This window comes from Pseudophryne corroboree, chromosome 1 (genome assembly GCF_028390025.1).
Source record: "Pseudophryne corroboree isolate aPseCor3 chromosome 1, aPseCor3.hap2, whole genome shotgun sequence".
In the NCBI taxonomy this organism is placed as follows: Eukaryota; Metazoa; Chordata; class Amphibia; order Anura; family Myobatrachidae; genus Pseudophryne; species Pseudophryne corroboree.
The window spans coordinates 37,942,284-37,964,986 of record NC_086444.1 but is presented as its reverse complement, the minus strand read 5'-3'; the positions used below and the strand labels follow the sequence as shown (position 1 = coordinate 37,964,986).

Genomic DNA, 22,703 nt, shown 5'->3' with positions numbered 1-22,703 from the left:
CTCAGCCAGTGTAGTTGAGGCTCCAATGGTTAATCCCCCATACAGTATAGAAAGTGCACCACCTGCACTTGGGTCCAAGTATAGAAGGGGATATAAAATGGAAGGAGTCCAAAAAATGGCCGCCAGGGCAGGCAGCCAGCGATGTGCAAGGTGGCCACACACCCCTCCAGGCTTCACCCACGAGCAGGGGCAGACAGTGCAGTCCCGCGGGTGTAGGAGAGCCCCGGCCGTCCGCTGCGGTCAGCGGAAGACAGCGGGAGCCGCACTTCTGGTATCGCGGTCAGCACGAGCCTGCGACAGAGGAGACAATGCAGGGAGCTCCACGCAAGGCTCCCCCGGACACCACAGGAGGCTTGCTGGGCGGCAGAGGAGAGCTCTCGTCGTTCAGGTGCTCCGGACGGCCGCAGCGGGCGGCGGCGGTGATCAGGAGCCGAACTTCCGGCAGCAGCACGTGGAAGCCGTTCCCCACTCCGGCCCAGCACAGATCAGGGTCCACAGGTATTCAGGGCTCCCGGTCCTCCGGAGACAGCGGCAGGAAACTCAAACCCATTCCAGGGGGGGCAGGGGGTACTCATGCACCGATGGCCCCAGTATTAAACCCAGGGGGGGAATACAGGATATTACTGCAGGATTTAGTGGCTGGAGAGCTGCACGATGCTAGTGCTACTCCATGCCCGTCCAAGCCACGCCCCATGTTGGTCACCTTTTAGTTAAATGATGTGGCTCCAAACGTATACTACTCAGTTGTTTGGAATTTTTTAAAATTGTAGGTTTCAGAGTCATAATTACTGTTTACACTCCATGTACTCTTACAAAATTAAAGTACTACATTTTCTTTGGGATTATGAAGCTTCCTTTGGACCAACACACAAAAATCAAAAAATGTGTTGAACAATACAATCATACATTGGTCAAGGCAGTCAGTGGTCTGGCGAAAACGTTTACTAATATAGTGTTATAAAATGTACACATTAACAATGTTATTTACTTTTTTAAGGTGCCCTATGTTTAGAAGTGGAATTTTGGCCATTGTCAATGTTTTTTTTTTAGTTTTTTTGTGTGTGTTTTTTGTGTTTTATTTTGGTTGCCAATAAACATTTGCGGAAATGTGTTGATATGGGCATCCTCTAATTTGACAATTAACATCCTAAAATTACGTTAACACCATCTGCTTGTAGTTGTTTATTATTGCAAGTATGATTGGTCATTTTGAGTTTTGATTTTACAGTACTAACAGTGGTGCAGATGTATAAACCTGGAGAAGGCATAAGTAAGTGATAAACCAGTGTTAGGGTCTCCTGCCCTGTGCTGCCACGTCGTCATGGCAACCGGGAGACAAGTGCTAGTGGAGTAACCTGAGCGCAGCTGATACTCCGGTTCGGGTCTTTTGCTGTGCAGTGGTTATAGGCTCTGTGCACGGCAGGGGATCCGGTGCTGGTTTTTGTGCTCACAGTCTGTGAGGTCTGAGTGGGGCGTGGACAGCACCTGCTTTATAAGGCCTCTTTTCAGGGTAAGCAGATGCTGCTGAATCTTTGTTGGTTAGTCAGTTCATGAAAGTTAGCCAGTACTGTGTAGCTTTGTATTTGTTTGTTGCTTACTGCAAATAGGCCTGGGGATTTGGTATTACACTCTGCCAATCCAGACCTAGCAGTAAGACTGGAGTCAGTCGTTTAGCTTGCTGGGGTTCTGTTACCACTCTGTGAACTTAGCAAGTTTGCGGCTGTATTCTAAGACTTGCCTGTCTAATCCTGTCTCACTGTGCTAGGTGTCAGGGGTCAGTTTAGTGGCAGTAAGCTAAAACCTGTGCACTGCAAGTGAGAAATAGGATTGTGGAGACTCTCCTTGTGTCTATCATTCCATCTCTGACCAAGGAGTTTACTGCCACACCCGTTGGTAACCCTTTAGGGTTTTGCTGTTGCCCTTAGCAACAGCATTTCGGGTTCTCTATGTATTAAAACACAACATCTTGCTTTTTCCATCTGTGCAGTTCTAATACAAAGGAGATACCCAGTTCCTTAGCCTCTGGGCTTCTCTGTTCACTTTGTGTGTATTTTGTTACCCTATTACCTTCTGTGTACGTTATGTCATATTCCCCAGTTTGTCTGTGAGTCCATTTGTTTTGCATAACAGTTCAAACACCAGTACATTCCTGCAGACACTGGAGTGCATAACAGTTCTGACACCAGTACTTTCCTGCAGGCACTGGTGTGCATAACAACCAGTGATATGTGCAAGGTGGTAAAGGCACAAGGCAAGCAGCTCCAAAATGTACCTACACATTTTTTCAAATTTTTGTACTGCTGCCTTTATCATCTTGCACATAACAGTGTTTTTTCACTTCCTTATGCCTTCTCCTGGTTATTTAATCTACACCACTGTTTACTAAGTTTTTTTTATAAAAAAAACAAGTTACTCACCAGACAACTGTGGGGATTGTGGATCCTCACTTTGGGGGCTGGCCAAATGAGCGAGTGGTGGCACGGCAGACACTGCAGAGATGCGCCTTTGGGGTGGTGATGCTGGTGCAGGAGCATGAACACGGGGCCTCTTGGGTGGCCTTGTAGCCACAGTAACGCTGCCCTGTGATGGGCGCCTTAGTGGAGGCGGAACAGACGAAGAACCTGGGTGATAAGATCTTCATTAGAATTTTGTTTTTAAATGTGTTTGCAGAAGATGTTGTTACAGTAAAATCTTACCAGCATTCCCACCATCATCAGCTCTAGGCAGTGTTGGCTGTGGCCTGGCTGTGCTGCTTCTCTGGCGTACTGTAGAAAGAAGAAGAATGTCGATATGAACATACTCTTTGGTTGTTAAGTTTATGCGAAATTATTTTTGGGATGAAAACATATGTGGTAGCTGCTGTGACTTAAACTAAGCGATGCTTAGCCTTGAATGCATGACTACATTGGCTGTGTATACTTTCAATGCAAAACAAAATAACCATACAATACATACAGAAATGCAAATAATGGCCAATATTATACTACTTAAAACACATACGTTGTAGCTTTACACAGCCACAATATTGCATGCTCTGTTACCATTTTTTAACGCCTAAAAAAATTAGAGTAGCCACAAATATCTGCACTAAAAAAACAAAAAACCTACAAATGCATGCAAATACACATCATCAAAACAAATGATAAACCAGAACAACACAAAATAAACATACATTCATGGAAAATGGAAATATTAAAAAACATATGCATAAAACAGTCATCACACTTCATTAATAAACTCAAAATAACATTTATTTGGAAAAGCAGACAGCAGAAAATGGCCAACACAACCAGAAACATTGACAATACATAATGGCTAAAAAACCATAATTAAGAGTCACACTACACCATCCCGGCCCAACCTGTGTCTCTCCAGATGTAGTGCAACTACACATCCCAGCATGCCCACCAACACATTTGTCATTCACTAAGTTCCAAACATGATGGGACTTGTAGTTTTCCAACAGCTGGAGACCCACAGGGTGGCCAGGCCTGCACTACATCACCAACACATTTGAAAAAAAAAAAAAAAATTACCAACACAATTAGCATAAATAATTTACACACAACTAAGGACAAAGCACAAATGTTAAAAATAAAGGCAGAAATATTAAAAACTCACCATCCTGCCTTGGGCGGTCCGAATCCCGGACATGAATGGCAGAAACCACCTCAGGCGGAATCAGCGTACGCATAGGCTCCTCCCAATCTTTATAAGACGCTCGGAAGGGGTGTCCACCCCGGTTTGATTGGCAGATTTTGCCTCCTTCGCCATCTTCGCCTTCACACAGCACTTGATGTCGTAGAAGCGTTTCCGACAGGTGTCCTCGGTCCGCCTCACCACACCCTCACTGTTCACAGCAGCAACAACCTTCACCCACAGAACAGTCTTCCTGCGGGTCGACACCTTTGCTGATTTAGGGGTACATTTACTAAGCAGTGATAAGAGCGGAGAAGTGAGCCAGTGGAGAAGTTGCCCATGGCAACCAATCAGCACTGAAGTAACATCTATAATTTGCATACTATAAAATGATACAGAGCTGCTGATTGGTTGATGGGGAAATTTCTCCACTGGCTCACTTCTCCGCTCTTATCACTGCTTAGTAAATGTACCCCTTAGACCCAAACAACTGGCGATGATGCCTCATCAGCTCCCGCACCAAAGCCATATTTTCGGAGTAACTAAACTTTACATTGCGGCCCGTCTTTGTAGTGGTGCGTGGCTGCGGAGCCACAACACCATCACTATCACTATTAGTGGAAGCCGCAGCCGCAACCTCCCCCTCCTCCTCACTAACCTCCTCCCTCTCACTCACCTCCTCCACCTCACTAACCTCCTCCCTCTCACTCACCTCCTCCACCTCACTCACCTCCTCCACCTCACTCACCTCCTCCACCTCACTCACCTCCTCCACCACACTCACCTCTGACTGGGACATAATCAGAACAAACCACAAATAACACAGAGAAAATAAAACAAATAACACACTCCTCCACTACCACTACACACCACACACACACATTCACTCACTCACTCACAAACAATGACAATAGACGTAACTAAAAAAAAAAGACAAAAAAATAGACAGACTTTTAAATAACTACACAACTAGTATGACAAGACTACTTACACACACAGTAAAAGTACTCTACAATCACAAAACTCCGCCTCAAATCCTCCACAAACTCCACAAAACTCTCCAACTCCTAACACACCTTCCTCTCTCCTCTCCACTAGCTAAACCCACGAGGTGCGGCCGGTTTGGGGCGTTTTTATAGGAATGTGCACAGACACTCCTCCATCACGAATCTAACCAATCACGGACGAGTGCCAAAAACGAAACTTAGGAAAAAAACGCGCCAGTGAACGGACAAACACTGCCGTAACCGAAATGTGACGCATTCGTAACAAAATCCACAGAACACGGCCGACAAACCTCAAAATCGGCCGCATTATACCTTACAAAACCACGAATGACATCAACATCATAAAACACGAAAAACACAAATACGACAGCTTAGTAAATGAGGCGTAACAAATTCAAAAAGTTGCACAAATACACTTTCGATGTCATTCGTGATTATTCTCACTCCAAATCGGTACTAATACGAATCTTAGTAAATATACCCCATAGAATAAACTTGACATTTTAGAAAAACATATCTGCCCCACTGGTCAAATTGGACCTGATCAAGGACAAACGGGACCGACCTTCGAACTAGAATTGACACACCCCGCGAATGCGACGTATGGGTGGAGTGGTATGCCCAGCCCACCCATGGTTTCTTAAGAGCCAGGACTTTTGCACCCACTAGATGGGTCTACATGAGGCAAATAATATCCGCACCATATTGTTTAACGTGACGAAGCACTAGTGAGCGTTTTACTTTATCGTTCAGCCCCCGGACATTCCAGGATAGAAATTTAAGTTGATTAGAGGCCATAAGTCAAGACAAAACAAAGTATATGATCTGTCCCGCGTATCCCCGACAGGCCATCAACACCAACACTAGATAAAATCGAAAAAATCTAAGAACCCACAGCGTTTGCAACACATACAAGAAAAGAAAAAAAGAAAACAAACAACAAAATAAAATCCCTCCCGTCCTGCCCCCCTTCCCTGTACACCCACCCGAACTGAGGCATACCTTATCCCAATAAACTGTTCCCCTTAACAAAGAAAAAGCTAACTATACCAACATACAAGGGCAATGAATGAAATGACCCAAAGACAAAGGCGTAGGTCCCCCACCCTCACATAAGAAAAGTGTGGAGACCCCACCCCGAGCCCTAAATATAGACATCAGTGAAGTGAAAAAATAAACATTAGCAGAGGCAACGTAGCATTATCCGGGTAACATACTGCGACACGGATATCAGAAAAAAATACCAGCCTATACATAAGGATATATCAAACATTAAGGATCAGCAGCAAGCGCCCGCCTGGCCGGGGCCCAGCGATCCAGCCACAGGGCAGCGTCCCGAGGTGTAGCAAAGAATTTTGTTTCTCTGTCCACCACCACCCTTAGCCTAGAAGGAAAAAGCATTGCATACTGTAGATTAAGTTCCCTGAGGTGTCTTTTAATCGGAACAAATTGTGCACGGTCCTTTTGCACCTCAAGCGCAAAGATAGGAAATACGGAAATTTTGGAGCCGTTCCACAACAGGGGACCCTTAGTGCGCACCAGAGATAGAACAGCGTCCTGATCTTGGCAGTGGAGAAATTTCGCTATGAGTGTGCGCGGTGGCGCACCCTGCAGCAGCGGCCTGACAGATTCTGTGAGCCCGTTCAACTGTGAAGAAAGGCGTAAAGGAGTCAGCCCCAAAATAATTTTTCAGATTCAATGAACTGCTCCGGGGCAGTGCCCTCCTCCTTCTCCGGGAGCCCCACAAAGCGGACATTATTCCTCCTCAGTCTGCCTTCCATATCTAGCATCTTGCCTTTTATATCGGACAGCTGACCATCAATGGCAGTAACACGGGAGCTAAGCGGTGAAATCTTATCCTCCATTGTAGATGTTCGGGTCTTGACTTCCCCGATCCGTTCTCTAACCTTTTGGATATCGTGATGGATTATGGTCAGGTCAGCCTATACCTGGCCTATCTTATCAGAGAGACGGGATTCGCTAGCCGCCAGGGCTTCCAACACTTTTTGCAGCACATCATCAGAAGCATCACCAGAGTGCAGGCTCCGGCAGGCTAATACAGCAGTCCCCCGTGAGAGCGGGTCCCGCACGGCGCACCCTGTAAGGGCGAGCTGGAGAGCCGGGACCAGAAGTCACGGCGCCATCTTAGGAGGCCAGGGGAGAAGAGACGCGGCGCTCAGATCCTCAGCAGTCAGCACCCATTCGGCCCGCTACAGCTCCACGGCGGCTCGGCTCCTTCCCCCACCAGATGAGGTAGATTGGGCTCGGGGGGACCCCACAGGATGGTATATACGGATATATGAGAGTGGAGAGTGCTCACGCCGAGCTGCTACTCCATGTCCCTCTAGGCCACGTCCCCCCCCCCCCACACCCCGTCCACTTCTTAGTGATGAGTTCTGGATGGGGAGATTATACCAGGAATCAGAGTCTGTCTAGAGTGGATGGGGATAACATTTTGCAAATCACTGGCCTAATGAATATAGATTGCAAGCTCCTCTGGGGCAAGGACTGATGTGAATAACTGAAACATTCTCAGTAAAATGCTACAGCATATGTGTGCGCTATATAAATAAATACTAATAAATAATAATAAATATAAAAGTCACACAAGTGGACGGCAGCGGGATGAGTAAGGCTGAGAAGGTACCCGAGGATTAGATGTTGGTGTCTAATGATGTAAACTGACACAATTTGAATAAAGTAAATGAAAAGAATACACATCACAGCTATGGTGATATTTATTGAAGAGAAAATGAGCCTTACAGTATATAAGATAAGCAATTTTCCGGGGCAGTTGTTATAAACTATACTGTAATAACTGCAACCACATTTCCTGCAATATTTATTTGAGTGAAGAAAGATGTGTAGAATCTGGGTAAGCTGGCAGATCAATCACCAGTATTGCTGTGGCTTTTCCTGCCATCAATACATCAATACATATCAGTCCGTGGTCATCATCACTGGTTCACCACAATGCCAGCTGTATGTTATGTGAACGTTGCATGTCAGAAGTTTGCAGCTTATTTCTTTGTTCATCCTCATTTATATAGTCTAGCTTAATGTTTCCTCCAACAGGAATATTATTGCTTAATAATTCTAATGCTACCACTATCCTTACTACCAGAATGTGTTGCTTCATCACATTGGAACTTATTCAGGTTCGGTTGGATGTGAACCCTGAAGCGCAAAGTACCGATATTCGGTACTTTGTGCATGCGCTGGATCAGTTCTGCGCTTGCACAAACGGGTCCTGTGACACAGGATGCAGGGATGGCATCAGACTGGCAGTGATTGACAGGTTGATGCCATTTGGGGGTGGGGAAAGGTCGGTAACGGCCTCCATTTGTGAAAATGAAAGCGTGTTGCCGCCATTTATGGGGAGGGAAGAGGCCAGGGGTCTTTGTCGTTGCACAGAGATTTCATGGCCTATGCAAAGGAGTCAGAGGGGGGGGAGCTGTGGCATAATGTGAGCTGAAGGGGGAGTTTGTGTGGCATAATGTGAACGAGAGGCACCACATTGTGTTCAACACATTTGCATGGACAGAACTTGGTACATCAAATATCAGCTATCATGACAACATTTTTTGATTTTAACACTATGGGCCTGAGTCACACTCAATGTGGATATTTGTTTTATTTGCAGCTGTGCAATCATTTCTGAAAACCCCTCTGGCCATGAGTTATACAGAGTGAATGCACATAGGCGCTGCTGCCATCGATTCACATTGCATCAGAAAGGAGGCGGAAAGTGATGGGCGTTCCTGAGTGGTGACTGGGCGGTGGCTGGTAGTGCCCGCAAGCATGGGCCGTTCAGTGGACGTGTTATGGGAGTGTGAGAGGTGTGTTAATGCTTGCTTTCACAGACACACAGCCGCAGGCATATGAGGTCATGGTCAGATGGTAAAACTGCAACAGCGCTACGGCATGTTTCCATGGTGAAAACGATGGTGATGTATAAGGTGGCACCAATCAGTATTACAGTATTACAGATGATATTAGTGGGTGACTCAGTCCTCACATATTCAAAAGCACGGATGTATGGCAGGGAAGGGCATTATAGGGCATATGCATAGAGTGACAGACCCGGGTCTGATTCACATGTGCTCTGGTGAATAAAAATGTCCCCTGTAGGGTCAGAGTCAGACCCCAATAATAAAAGAGTGGGAAAGTAAGAATACAAATCCACTGATACACCCAGCGCTAATGATAAATGTCATAACTAAGCTGAGACACCTGCTGCAAGTGACGTGGTTTCAGTTCTCTTTCATATTACCATACCACCGTTTACAGCCTGATTAAGAGGCTACTATTGCTGATTATCTACAGGAACTTATTGCTGTGATTAATTCTCTTTATAACGTATTGTTTATCTTAATCATTATTGTATGATTATTGGCCCTCAATCCGAGTTGTTCGCTCTCAAGGCGATTTTAGCAGTATTGCACACGCTAAGCCGCCGCCTACTGGGAGTGAATCTTAGCATCTTAAAATTGCGAACGATGTATTCGCAATATTGCGATTACACACCTTGTAGCAGTTTCTGAGTAGCTCCAGACTTACTCGGCATCTGCGATCAGTTCAGTGCTTGTCGTTCCTGGTTTGACGTCACAAACACACCCAGCGTTCGCCCAGACACTCCTCCGTTTCTCCGGCCACTCCTGCGTTTTTTCCGGAAACGGTAGCGTTTTTTCCCACACGCCCATAAAACGGCCTGTTTCCGCCCAGTAACACCCATTTCCTGTCAATCACATTACGATCGCCTGAGCGAAGAAAAAGCCGTGAGTAAAAATCCAAACTTCATAGCAAATTTACTTGGCGCAGTCGCAGTGCGGACAGTGCGCATGCGCACTAAGCGGAAAAACGCTGCGATGCGAAGAAATTTTCCGAGCGAACGACTCGGAATGACCTCCATTGTCCCTTAGACACTTTTAGCACCCGTGCATGCTGTAATACCGATCGATACATTCTTATATGTCACCATTGGTTGCACCATCGAAACTTGTACTATCAAGTAGAGATGTGCAGCGGGCATTTTTCGGCTTTTGTGATTTGGTTTTGGATTCGGTTCCGCGGTCGTGTTTTGGATTCGGAAGCGTTTTGGCAATACCTCCCTTAAGAATTTTTGCCGGATTCGGGTGCGTTTTGGATTCGGTTTAAAAAAAAAATCAAAAACAGCTTAAATCATAGAATTTGGGGGTAAATTTGATCCTGTAGTATTATTAACCTCAATAACCATAATTTCCACTAATTTCCAGTCTATTCTGAACACCTCACACCTCACAATATTATTTTTAGTTCTAAAATTTGCACCGAGGTCGCTGGATGACTAAGCTAATCGACCCAAGTGGGCGGCACAAACACCTGGCCCATCTAGGAGTGGCACTGCAGTGTCAGACAGGATGGCACTCAAAAAAATAGTCCCCAAACAGCACATGATGCAAAGATAAATAAAAGAAAAAAAGAGGTGCAAGATGGAATTGTCCTTGGGCCCTCCCACCCACCACCCACCCTTATGTTGTATAAACAGGACATGCACACTTTAACAAACCCATCATTTCAGCGACAGGGTCTGCCACATGACTGTGGCTGAAATGACTGGTTGGTTTGGGCCCCCACCAAAAAAGAAGCAATCAATCTCTCCTTGCACAAACTGCCACTGCAGAGGCAAGATGTCCACCTCCTCCTCATCGTCTGATTCCTCACCCCTTTCACTGTGTACATCCCCCTCCTCACAGAGTATTAATTCGTCCCCACTGGAATCCACCATCACAAGTCCCTGTGTACTTTCTGGAGGCAATTGCTGGTAAATGTCTCCATAGAGGAATTGATTATAATTCATTTTGATGAACATCATCTTCTCCACATTTTGTGGAAGTAACCTCGTACGCCGATCGCTGACAAGGTGACCGGCTGCACTAAACACTCTTTCGGAGTACACACTGGAGGGGGGGCAACTTAGGTAAAATAAAGCCAGTTTGTGCAAGGGCCTCCAAATTGCCTCTTTTTCCTGCCAGTATACGTACGGACTGTCTGACATGCCTACAGTGATGCTGTCACTCATATAATCCTCCACCATTCTTTCAATGGTGACAGAATCATATGCAGTGACAGTAGACGACATTTCAGTAATCGTTGGCAGGTCCTACAGTCCGGACCAGATGTCAGCACTCGCTCCAGACTGCCCTGCATCACCGCCTGCGGGTGGGCTCGGAATTCTTAGCCTTTTCCTCGCAGCCCCAGTTGCGGGAGAATGTGAAGGAGGAGCTGTTGACGGGTCACTTTCCGCTTGACTTGACAAGTGTCTCACCAGCAGGTCTTTGAACATCTGCAGACTTGTGTCTGCCGGAAAGAGAAATACAACGTAGGCTTTATACCTAGGATCGAGCACGGTGGCCAAAATGTAGTGCTCTGATTTCAACAGATTGACCGACCGTGAATCCTGGTTAAGCAAATGAAGGGCTCCATCCACAAGTCCCACATGCCTAGCGGAATCGCTCCGTTTTAGCTCCTCCTTCAATCTCTCCAGCTGCTTCTACAAAAGCCTGATGCGGGAAATGACCTAACTCAGGCTGGCAGTGTCTGAACTGACTTCACGTGTGGCAAGTTCAAAGGGTTGCAGAACCTTGCACAATGTTGAAATCATTCTCCACTGCGCTTGAGTCAGGTGCATTCCCCATCCTTTGCCTATATCATAGGCAGATGTATAGGCTAGAATGGCCTTTTGCTGCTCCTCCATCCTCTGAAGCATATAGAGGGTTGAATTCCACCTCGTTACCACCTCTTGCTTCAGCTGATGGCGGGGAATGTTCAGGAGTGTTTGCTGGTGCTCCAGTCTTTGGCACGCGGTGGCTGAATGCCGAAAGTGGTCCGCAATTCTTCGGGCCACCGACAGCATCTCTTGCATGCCCCTGTCATTTTTAAAAAAATTCTGCACCACCAAATTAATTGTATGTGCAAAACATGGGACGTGCTGGAATTTGCCCACATGTAATGCACGCACAATATTGGTGGCGTTGTCCGATGTCACAAATCCCCAGGAGAGTCCAACTGGGGTAAGCCAATCTGCGATTATGTTCCTCAATTTCCATAAGAGGTTGTCAGCTGTGTGCCTCTTATGGAAAGCGATGATACAAAGCGTAGCCTGCCTAGGAACGAGTTGGCGTTTGCGAGATGCTGCTACTGGTGCCGCCGCTGCTGTTCTTGCTGCGGGAGGCAATACATCTACCCAGTGGGCTGTCACAGTCATATAGTCCTGAGTCTGCCCTGCTCCACTTGTCCACATGTCCGTGGTTAAGTGGACATTGGGTACAACTGCATTTTTTAGGACACTGGTGACTCTTTTTCTGACGTGTGTGTACATTCTCGGTATCGCCTGCCTAGAGAAGTGGAACCTAGATGGTATTTGGTACCGGGGACACACTACCTCAAGAAATTCTCTAAGTCCCTGTGAACTAATGGCGGATACCGGATGCACGTCTAACACCAACACAGCTGTCAAGGCCTGAGTTATCCGCTTTGCAACAGGATGACTGCTGTGATATTTCATCTTCCTCGCAAAGGACTGTTGGACAGTCAATTGCTTACTGGAAGTAGTACAGTGGTCTTCCGACTTCCCCTCTGGGATGATTATCAACTCCCTGTGAGCAACAACAGCAGCACTGATGAGGATACTAGAACTGACACTGGGCAGCGAGAACAGCACTGGACTATTGTACTGTAGCATATTGGTCACCCCAATGCAGCAAAAGACAATGAGTAGTGATACTGAGCGCTGATGAGGATACTAGAACTGACACTGGGCAGCAAGAACAGCACTGGACTATTGTACTGTAGTATACTGGTCACCACAATGCAGCACAAGACAATGAGTAGTGACACTGAGCACTGATGAGGATACTAGAACTGACACTGGGCAGGGAGAACAGCACTGGACTATTGTACTGTAGTATACAGGTCACCACAATGCAGCAGCAAGACAATGAGTAGTGATACTGAGCATGGATGAGGATACTAGAACTGACACTGGGCAGCGAGAACAGCACTGGACTAATGTACTGTAGTATACTGGTCACCACAATGCAGCACAAGACAATGAGTAGTGATACTGAGCACTGATGAGGATACTAGAACTGACACTGGGCAGTGAGAACAGCACTGGACTATTGTACTGTAGTATACTGGTCACCACAATGCAGCACAAGACAATGAGTAGTGATACTGAGCACTGATGAGGATACTGGAACTGACACTGGACAGCGAGAACAGCATTGGACTTTCGTACTGTAGTATACTGGTCACCACAATGCAGCACAAGACAATGAGTAGTGATACTGAGCACTCATGAGGATACTAGAACTGACACTGGGCAGCGAGAGCAGCACTGGACTATTGTACTGTAGTATACTGGTCACCACAATGCAGCACAAGACAATGAGTAGTGATACTGAGCACTGATGAGGATACTAGAACTGACACTGGGCAGCAAGAACAGCACTGGACTATTGTACTGTAGTATACTGGTCACCACAATGCAGCACAAGACAATGAGTAGTGATACTGAGCACTGATGAGGATACTAGAACTGACACTGGGCAGCGAGAACAGCATTGGACTATTGTACTGTAGTATACTGGTCACCACAATGCAGCACAAGACAATGAGTAGTGATACTGAGCACTGATGAGGATACTAGAACCTGACACTGGGCAGCGAGAACAGCACTGGACTATTGTACTGTAGTATACTGGTCACCACAATGCAGCACAAGACAATGAGTAGTGATACTGAGCACTGATGAGGATACTAGAACTGACACTTGGCAGCGAGAACAGCACTGGACTATTGTACTGTAGTATACTGGTCACCACAATGCAGCACAAGACAATGAGTAGTGATACTGAGCACTGATGAGGATACTAGAACTGACACTGGGCAGCGAGAACAGCACTGGACTATTGTACTGTAGTATACTGGTCACCACAATGCAGCACAAGACAATGAGTAGTGATACTGAGCACTGATGAGGATACTAGAACTGACACTGGGCAGCGAGAACAGCACTGGACTAATGTACTGTAGTATACTGGTCACCACAATGCAGTACAAGACAATGAGTAGTGATACTGAGCACTGATGAGGATACTAGAACTGACACTGGGCAGCGAGAGCAGTACTGGACTATTGTACTGTAGTATACTGGTCACCACAATGCAGCACAAGACAATGAGTAGTGATACTGAGCACTGATGAGGATACTAGAACTGACACTGGGCAGCAAGAACAGCACAGAACTATGGTACTGTAGTATACTGGTCAACACAATGCAGCAGCAAGACAATGAGCACTGATCCTTAGCACTGATGAGGATACTAGAACTGACACTGTGCAGCGAGAACAATACTGGACTATTGTAATGTAGTATACTGGTCACCACAATGCAGCAGCAAGACAATAAGTAGTGATACTGAGCAGTGATGATGATACTAGAACTGACATTGAGCAGCGATATGCAGCACTGGACTATTGTACTGTAGTATACTGGTCACTACAATGCAGCACTGATACTGAGCACTGATATTGAGCTGATATTGAGCTTTCCACTCAGAGAACGTAGCCACATCCTCTCCGCTCAATCTACAATGCACGAGTGAAAATGGTGGCGACGCGCGGCTCTTTATTTGGAATCCGAATCTCGCGAGATTCCGACAGCGGGATGATGACGTTTTCCCCCGTTCGAGATTTCTGAGTAAGGCGAGAAGAACCAAGGCTGCCTCGGAGACGTGTAAACCACGTGAAGTTTGGGGGGGTTCGGTTCTCGGAGAACCAAACCCGCTCATCTCTACTATCAAGTTGCAAGTGCAGTACTCCATCTGAGCAGGGGCATTTTATGAGAGGAGGGGTTCCTGTATGCAGATTCAGCGCCAGGCTTCAGCACTGTGCCGGAGTCTACTGCGCATGTGCAGGTCTCCGGAAACATTGAGCCCGCCGTAACCTGGAACCTATTTAACTACCGTGCATGCGGGGCAGCCATTTTGGGAGTGATTTTTTGCCGCAGCTTTAGCGCCCGTCATGGGACTCCGGAAGGTGAGTATTGAAACAATATGTGTGCAGTGTGTATGGTGTGGGACCCCCTGGACCCACATTGCACCCATGATAGAAATGCGTATGCATCTGAGTATTGCCCCTATGCGAACAGTTGAGCATCTGTGCAGGGCAATAAAGAGCTTTCCCCATGCCCCAGTAATGAAGGGGGTGTGGTCTTATCACAGAGTTGTGCTCCCCCCTCCCCCTGGTGTGTGTCCCCTCTGTCATGGTCAGATCCAGGGAGAGGGCAAGATCAGTGCGATCACTTCTCCCACCGTTCTCCAAGGTAGAGATTTCTGTACTTTGCGGCAGAAGCCTCCCTGAACCTACTGCAAAAGCCCGGGCTTGGGCACATGCAGACCCTTTCAAAGAGTCAAGTAAACAACATATTCCTGTTGTCTAATCAGCCTGGCCTGTGGTGACTCAGACATGTGATGTTATTGAGGCTGATGAGTCATGCACAACAACACAACACCTTGTTGCATTTAACTACATGTCATCACGTCCGGCATCAGCAGTGCGTGCGAATCAGAATCAGGCTGTCTATACTCACAATAGAAAGACCTGTGTGCTGTATCTGTCTCTTTCAGTTGCAAACTCTATTGCGAATGAAAAAGGACTGGACATAGCACAAAGCATTCCTGAAACTGCCGTATCATGAGCAGACGTCATAGGCAAATGCAGGGGGGGGGGAGGGGCTTCCGGTTGCCCAGAAAGCCCCTTCTTGATAAGTGGCTCAAATTATGACAACAATAGCAATGGTATACGGTACGATTGCTAGATCTGCTGCCACATCATGCAGTTTAGGGGAAAGAGCAGAGCTGCTGCACATGCCCAGTGGTAGCAGCTTCTTCTGTCAAGATTGCTGTGTGTGTTTGGATCTGTGTCCTCAATTTCCACCCTGGACCAGAGAGCACCTACCAGGAAAGAGAGACAGGAGCCTAACCATGAGGTGGGAGAATGTGTGCAAAGAAAGTTCTGGTTCTATTATGTTTGTGTCTTTATTAATTATGGTATGTAGAACCTTTTCTTGACCACTTATTTATATTATTTAAATGTTTGATACAGTCTATACTATAGACCATCTACAGTGTTAAATATTAATACTGTATACCATACAGAATCCAGTATATAAAATGCCCAATGTTTACATTAATGTCCAGGATTGTTCCTAGGTTCTTCTCAGTGCTGTTTCTTGCGGCGGGCAAGCCGTGCAACCACACGGGGCGCCCACTGCGGCACTTCTTGTGTTCTTTGACCCCCCTTTTCCCTCCTCCTGAGTGCCCAGCTTGGAGGGTGGAGTTTTGAGGAATGACGCGGGTGCGTCGTGACGTCACGACGCACCCGCGTCATTCCGTGAAACTCCGCCCCCGAGCTGGGTACTCGGGAGGAGGCCAGGAGGGGGAGCCAAGCGCCGCGAAGACGAGGGAGAGGCTGCAGCAGAGCGGGAAGAACCGCTTCAAACGTAAGTCAGCCTCTCCCTCTCCCCCCCCCCCACCTGCTGTAATGTGTAAAATGGGGACACTTGCCTTACGTATTGTGTAAAATGGGGAATCTTGCCTGCCGTACTGTGTAAAATGGGGACACTTGCCTGCCGTAATGTGTAAAATGAGGACACTTGCCTGCATAATGTGTAAAATGGGGACTCTTGCCTGCCGTAATGTGTAAAATGGGGACTCTTGCCTGCCATAATGTGTAAAATGGGGACACTTGCATGCATAATGTGTAAAATGGGGACACGTGCCTGCCGTACTGTGTAAAATGGGGACACTTGCCTGCCGTAATGTGTAAAATGGGGACACTTGCCTGCCGTAATGTGTAAAATGGGGACACTTGCCTGCCGTACTGTGTAAAATGGGGACACATGCCTGCCTTACTGTGTAAAATGGGGACACTTGCCTGCCGTAATGTGTAAAATGGGGACTCTGGCTTGCCGTAATGTGTAAAATGGGGACTCTTGCCTGCCGTAATGTGTAAAATGGGTACTCTTGCCTGCCGTAATGTGTAAAATGGGGACACGTGCCTGCCATAATGTGTAAAATGGGAACTCCTGCCTGCCGTAATGTGCAAAATGGGGACTCTTGCCTGCCGTAATGTGGAAAATGGGGATTCTTGCCTGCCGTATTGTGTAAAATGGGGATTCTTGCCTGCTGTAATGGGCCGTAATGTGTAAAATGGGGACTCTGGCCTGCCGTAATGTGTAAAATGGGGACTCTTGCCTGCCGTAATGTGTAAAATGGGTACTCTTGCCTGCCGTAATGTGTAAAATGGGGACACGTGCCTGCCGTATTGTGTAAAATGGGGACTCCTGCCTGCCATATTGTGGAAAATGGGGACTCCTGCCTGCTGTATTGTGGAAAATGGGGACTCTTGCCTGCCGTAATGTGGAAAATGGGGATTCTTGCCTGCCGTATTGTGTAAAATGGGGATTCTTGCCTGCTGTAATGGGTATCTAATGTATCAAGGGCATTGCGGTGTATGGCATAATATATATATTTTTATTTTTTTCCTTTGCTCGATGTGATCTGTTGGTGCAAGGTCAAAAACTGGGGTGTAAGGTAGTCTTTTCAGATGAGGCCATGCCCATTTTACAGAGACCACGCCCATTTTATCGAGGCCACGCCCCATAACATTTTCTCTTTATATCTATGGGTGGTGCATTTTTTGTTATGTCAATGAGGGGGGGGCGCATTTATAAATCTCGCACTGGGAGCCAAATTGGCTAGAAACAGCCCTGGTTCTTCTATCGCTTCCCCAAACTCCAGCACTTGTTCTGAAGAGTGGGAGATTGTAGAATTCTGAGTTTGCCACTAGATGTGATGTGTACCATGGAAATGAAATGAGTCATTTTTCTGCATAAAATGACCGGACTCTCCATAGGTCAAGACACGGTTCAAGGGGTCTTCTTACAATTGGTTGTTGGCCCCCTGTGGAGATCAGATGGGCAGACAGAACTAAGATCATGTTAAAGCACCCTTTTTCCTACCTGGCAAATTGGGTCCTCGGAGCATGCCAAATTCTGGAAAATAACTTATCCAGGAAACTAAAAGTTCCAAACATTTCAATAAACTCAGGCAGAGGTTTAGCTATTTTATATCGCATGTGGTTTTAAGGAAAGCCAAGTTTTATATGCACTCTTCAAGTCGTTATTGTTAACAGAAAATGCTGTTTTAAAAAATTTTGGGTTCATTAATCATAATATTATCCAAGTGTTTAAGGGCTCGCAGCCACTTTTTCAAGCACATTCCCCGGAGTGCAAATTACCAGCAGATCTTTCCAAGCGTGACATTAAATAGTCAATCTCAAGCTATGTTTAAATGACATCTTTAAATCTAACTTTGAAATACAGTAGAGAACGGAAAGTACAGGTGCTTTTTAACGAGTGCCTTAAAAGTTCTCCGAATGCGCAGTTATAGGCTGCAAACATTTAATCGTACACTTCACGGTGAATCGTATCTCGCTGATGATATCCTCATATCTTTATGGTGGCAGTAAGATTAGTGCCCTGGGGAACAATGTCAATTGATTTGTCTAGGTCATATATAGTGTCTACAGTGGTACATTACTCCTGCATTTGTAGTATATTACACAGTCCTTGGCAAACATCAAAGCCCCCATGAGGCACTTTGGTAGAACAAAGCCTATAGAATTTAAAAGAGGTTTCAAGCTATATAGTGCATTGTAGCACAAAGTCTATTATTATAAGTGCTGAAATATTACCCAATATGCATCCGACTGCACCGTGCCACATATATACAGTATTCCGCTTTCTTTGGCAGCATTTGAGCTCGGGGAAGAAAAATGCTTTACAGCTACAAAGTTGGCTGGCTCGGAAACGTGATTAATGTGACAGCTTGAAATGAAATGAATGCTTGTGGTTTTAATCTTACCATTAAGCCGATAAAAAAATGACCATATCATAAAATTTCCATTCAGTATTGCATTGCAAATTATGAATAAACAACAGTAATATAATAAATGTGGTTAAATCAGCACTTCTGGCAGGCCCTTGTGAAACTCAGACTCCGCTGTTTGGCTTAGATTTCAAGAGGCTTTTCAGCCGGCAAATTCACAGATGGGTACTGCGACCAATTATTCGGCAGGGCCCGTAGGAAGGGGTCGTGAGCAGACATTAGGTTTGACCACAGCATAAAGGCCCTCATTCCGAGTTGATCGCACGTAGCAACTTTTTGCTGCTCAACTTGATGCCGCCTATGGGGGAGTGTATTTTAGCATAGCAGGGCTGCGATCGCTTGTGCAGCCCTGCTATGCTAAAAAAGTTTCCTGCAAAACAAAACCAGGGTCAGACTTACTTACCCTGTGCGACGGATCCAGCGATGAAGGTCCCGGGATTGATGTCAGACAGCCGCCCTCCAAACGCATGGATCTGCCTGCGTTCGCCTCACCATGCCTTGAAAACGATCAGTTGACGCCCCGGAAAGCCTCCCGCCTTTCAGTCTTCATGCGATCACTGCTGCGTTCACTTTCTGCGCTGGCGGTGTCACTGCCGGGCGACAGCCGTCGCCGGGCAACAATGCGCATGCACATTGCAGCTGCCATGCAGCCGCAGCCGCAGTCCCGACCCGTTCGCACCGCAGCGAAGAACCGCTGCGTGCAAATGGGTCAGAATGACCCACTAAGTGCACAAAGGCTTAAACAACTGAAGCCGTTCAATTGACATCATAGTCTATATGGTTTCTGGGTGTGGATCATTGGGTCGACAGTAACTAGGTCGACAGTGATTAGGACCACTATTGGTCGACAGTGACTAGGTCGACTCCTGAAATAGGTCGACAAGGTCATCTTGTTGACATAGAATAGATCGACATGGAAAAGGTCAACATAAATTTTTTATAATTTTTTTGTGTTGCTTTCTTCATAAAGTAAACCCCAATTAGTACACCATATCCCCTCGCATGGCTCACTTCACTCGCCATGCTTCGGGCACAGGTTACTAGTCTCAATCGTAGTCCACGTGGATTATAAAGTATGAAAAAATTCGAAATATGATTTTTTTTGTGGAAAACTCATGTCGACCTTTTGATGTGTTGACCTTTGCCAGGTTGATCTAGTGACCATGTCGACATATCAACCATGTCAACCTAATGTATGTTGACCAATAGTGGTCGACTTAATGAGCGTTGCCCTAAGTGCTGTCGACCTAAAGACCCGATCCCATGGTTTCTTATGTAAGTACTCAAGATAAGAGAAGTTTTAAACCTAAGCTTTGATATACTGTAATTGCCTCGTTATGCATTTGGCCATGACATTTAACCTCAAGTGTTCCCAGTACTACAGCATCAACACCCCACAGCAGAAAAAAGTGTCCTAAATCTTACCGTTCTAGTTCTAGACTTTTAAAGCCATCAATATGAATTTTCAGTTAGATGTGGATTGGCCAATCTAAAGCTGATCTAGAAGATTGCATTACTGGAGCTTCGTACCTTTGAGGAACATCTTCATGAGATTTGAGTAGTCTGAAAATTCACCATAAATCACTCATCTACAGTTAATTTCTGACTGCTCATAATTGGTGATGGACGGGGCATCTCAAATGTGTGCGGTGAGTGGGGGCCTCTGGAACCAGAGGAGCCCTCAACTGCACCAATTCCAGCTATCTTCTCCTGCAGCCACCCAAGCAGTTATTCTGGCAATAACCAAAGTATAAGGGCTGACAGGCACATTACACATCACTATAACATATACGTGACCAAAAAACACAGACAGACAGAACCAAGACTTCCCTTTTGTAGAACCACACCTCCCAGGACTTGATTCTTTTCGATAATGTGGTTCTTAGGTTTTATATTCTCAAGCAGTTCAAGGTGTGGAAAAAAAAGGAGCGAGAAGAAAATACAATCATGTAGTATGTCAAAAACGCAAATAAGAGACATCCCCCGTGGACTTGTAAGTCTCAGAAGGGTGTTGACATCATTTATAGGTTACCTACATCTTGTCTGCATGGAAATGATGACAAACGTACCATACTCACAATTGCAAGAGGAATAATGCCCAATAGTTGTACAAGTATCAAAATATAAAATATAAAAATTGCAGAGTGCACTTCATTAATCTCTCCCATGGGGAAAGAAACCATGGGAAGATGTTTTATAGAAAACTTATGAGTAGAGGTCCGGATACTTTTTGTCATCAGTGCAGCAATGGTCCAATTCCCAATGGTGGAATATATGTTTAAAAAAAAGGAAGAGGAAGGCTGGCAATGCATTTCAATCCTCCTGGATCTTTTTCAAGGTTTCTGTTTTTCTAAATGTGGTGAATCATTTTATTGGCCAGTTACGATTATAGCAACTCTGAGCAACTCCTATATTTGACTTTTCAGTGTATTTTATGTTGGATCTGGCTTTTAAAATGTATTTTATGTAGATTTGGCCCTTTCAATGTATTTTATGTTGGATCTGGATTTTTCCGTGTATTTCATACCAGGGGTGTGGCCTAGCAGGCACAAGGCCACGCCCCATATTTGCTCTTTGATGTACCTAACAAGCTTTTGTGGCTCTTTGTCTCTTACTGGTTGGCCACCCCCCGTATATCTAATTCAAACATTAAAATGTGTCCCATGAAGATACCTTTATCTTAAGTAACACGTGATTTAATTTATAGAATCTATTTTGAGATCTACCAATAAATATCAAAAATATCCCTCAGAGCGGACTTAAATGTAGTCCCCAACTCTGGATCAGCTTTTGATAAATTTACATAATTATATACAGTACTTAACTTTCAGCCAGTACCAATAATTAAGGGTGATTTACCTTCCTTCAGTATTGAATGGGAGTATATTTTGTGCCACCCCCCTCACCCCCAATATCTGAGATTCAGCAATTATGCTTCAAGCTCCATGAGTTTTAGCAGATGACAGACTCCTGGGACATAGGCTTATTAAACATCGTTAACCTTTCCAGGTTTAGATTTACATTTTCTCTCCCTGTGTTTATTAATTTCTTCTTGTTGTCTTTTTTTTTTAATGCAACATGCAAATGACCATCATGGGAAATTATCTTACTGATATGTCCAACTGTGCTGCTATGGTAACAAAGATTGTGACCACTCGTAAACTGTTTATTTGGAAGCCCCTGGGAACATCGGATTCTAAGGCTTTGCCGTTGCTTGCTCTGCTAATTTCTTCTTCTCTTTGCTAGACTGTTTATCTCTAGAGTTTCAATGCTGCAGTTCCAAGACCTGTATTTGATGAGCTGGTTTATCTCTTAATGCACAAGCCTTATTTTATTTTTTTCTGCCCAGAGTGATAATACACCAGTCCGCGCAGTGCTTCACTGCAGTACAAAGATTTAATATCAGAAAATCTGCCGTTTATTACGTTATTCTAGAACGGTTTCCTTGTCTTTTCATTTTTCTTTTGTGTGGAAAAATTGAATTAAATGACATTGGCTGGAATTTGTTTCTGAATAACACACGAATTGCCCGCATATGTGAGATTGATTGGATAAAAGGATAATAGACCTGAAAGACATAAACAAATAATAAATAAATATGGATATTTTATTTCGTCGGATGAGCTATAAGGCAGAATGTGTGTTCTGAGTGACAATTACTGTATGAAATAATCCGGGGACGTATATAAAAAGGACCAAGGAGGTCTGTGGTCAGGGTATGGGTCGTTGGGTCGACTCAACTTAGGTTGACAGTCATTAGGTCGACCACTGAAGGTCGACGTGGGCATTAAGTCGACATGCACTAGGTCGACATGGGGATTAGGTCGACATGTACTAGGTCGACAGGTGAAAAGTTCGACATGAGCTTTTGGACTGTTTTTGGTGTCGTTTTCTTCGTAAAGTGACGGGGAACCCCAATTAGTACACTGTATCCCCTCGCATCGCTCTCTTCGCTCGCCATGCTTCGGGCAAGGTGCCTCACTCCGCTACCGCTTCACTCGGCACAGGTTACCGTTCCAATCGTAGTCCACGTGGGTCGTCAAGTATGGAAAAATACAAA

The 22,703-nt window shown here is 45.5% G+C and overlaps 1 long non-coding RNA gene across 1 annotated transcript; it reads right to left on the bottom strand.

Moving 5' to 3' along the window:
• Nucleotides 1-2,423: 2,423 nt before the first annotated feature.
• Nucleotides 2,424-21,939, bottom strand: LOC135065875 (uncharacterized). The gene is made up of 3 exons (XR_010252648.1): nt 21,754-21,939; nt 2,697-2,765; nt 2,424-2,621 (listed from the first exon to the last, which is right to left on the bottom strand). It is a non-coding gene; the product is annotated as an uncharacterized LOC135065875 (long non-coding RNA).
• Between the last annotated feature and the right edge of the window lie 764 nt (nt 21,940-22,703).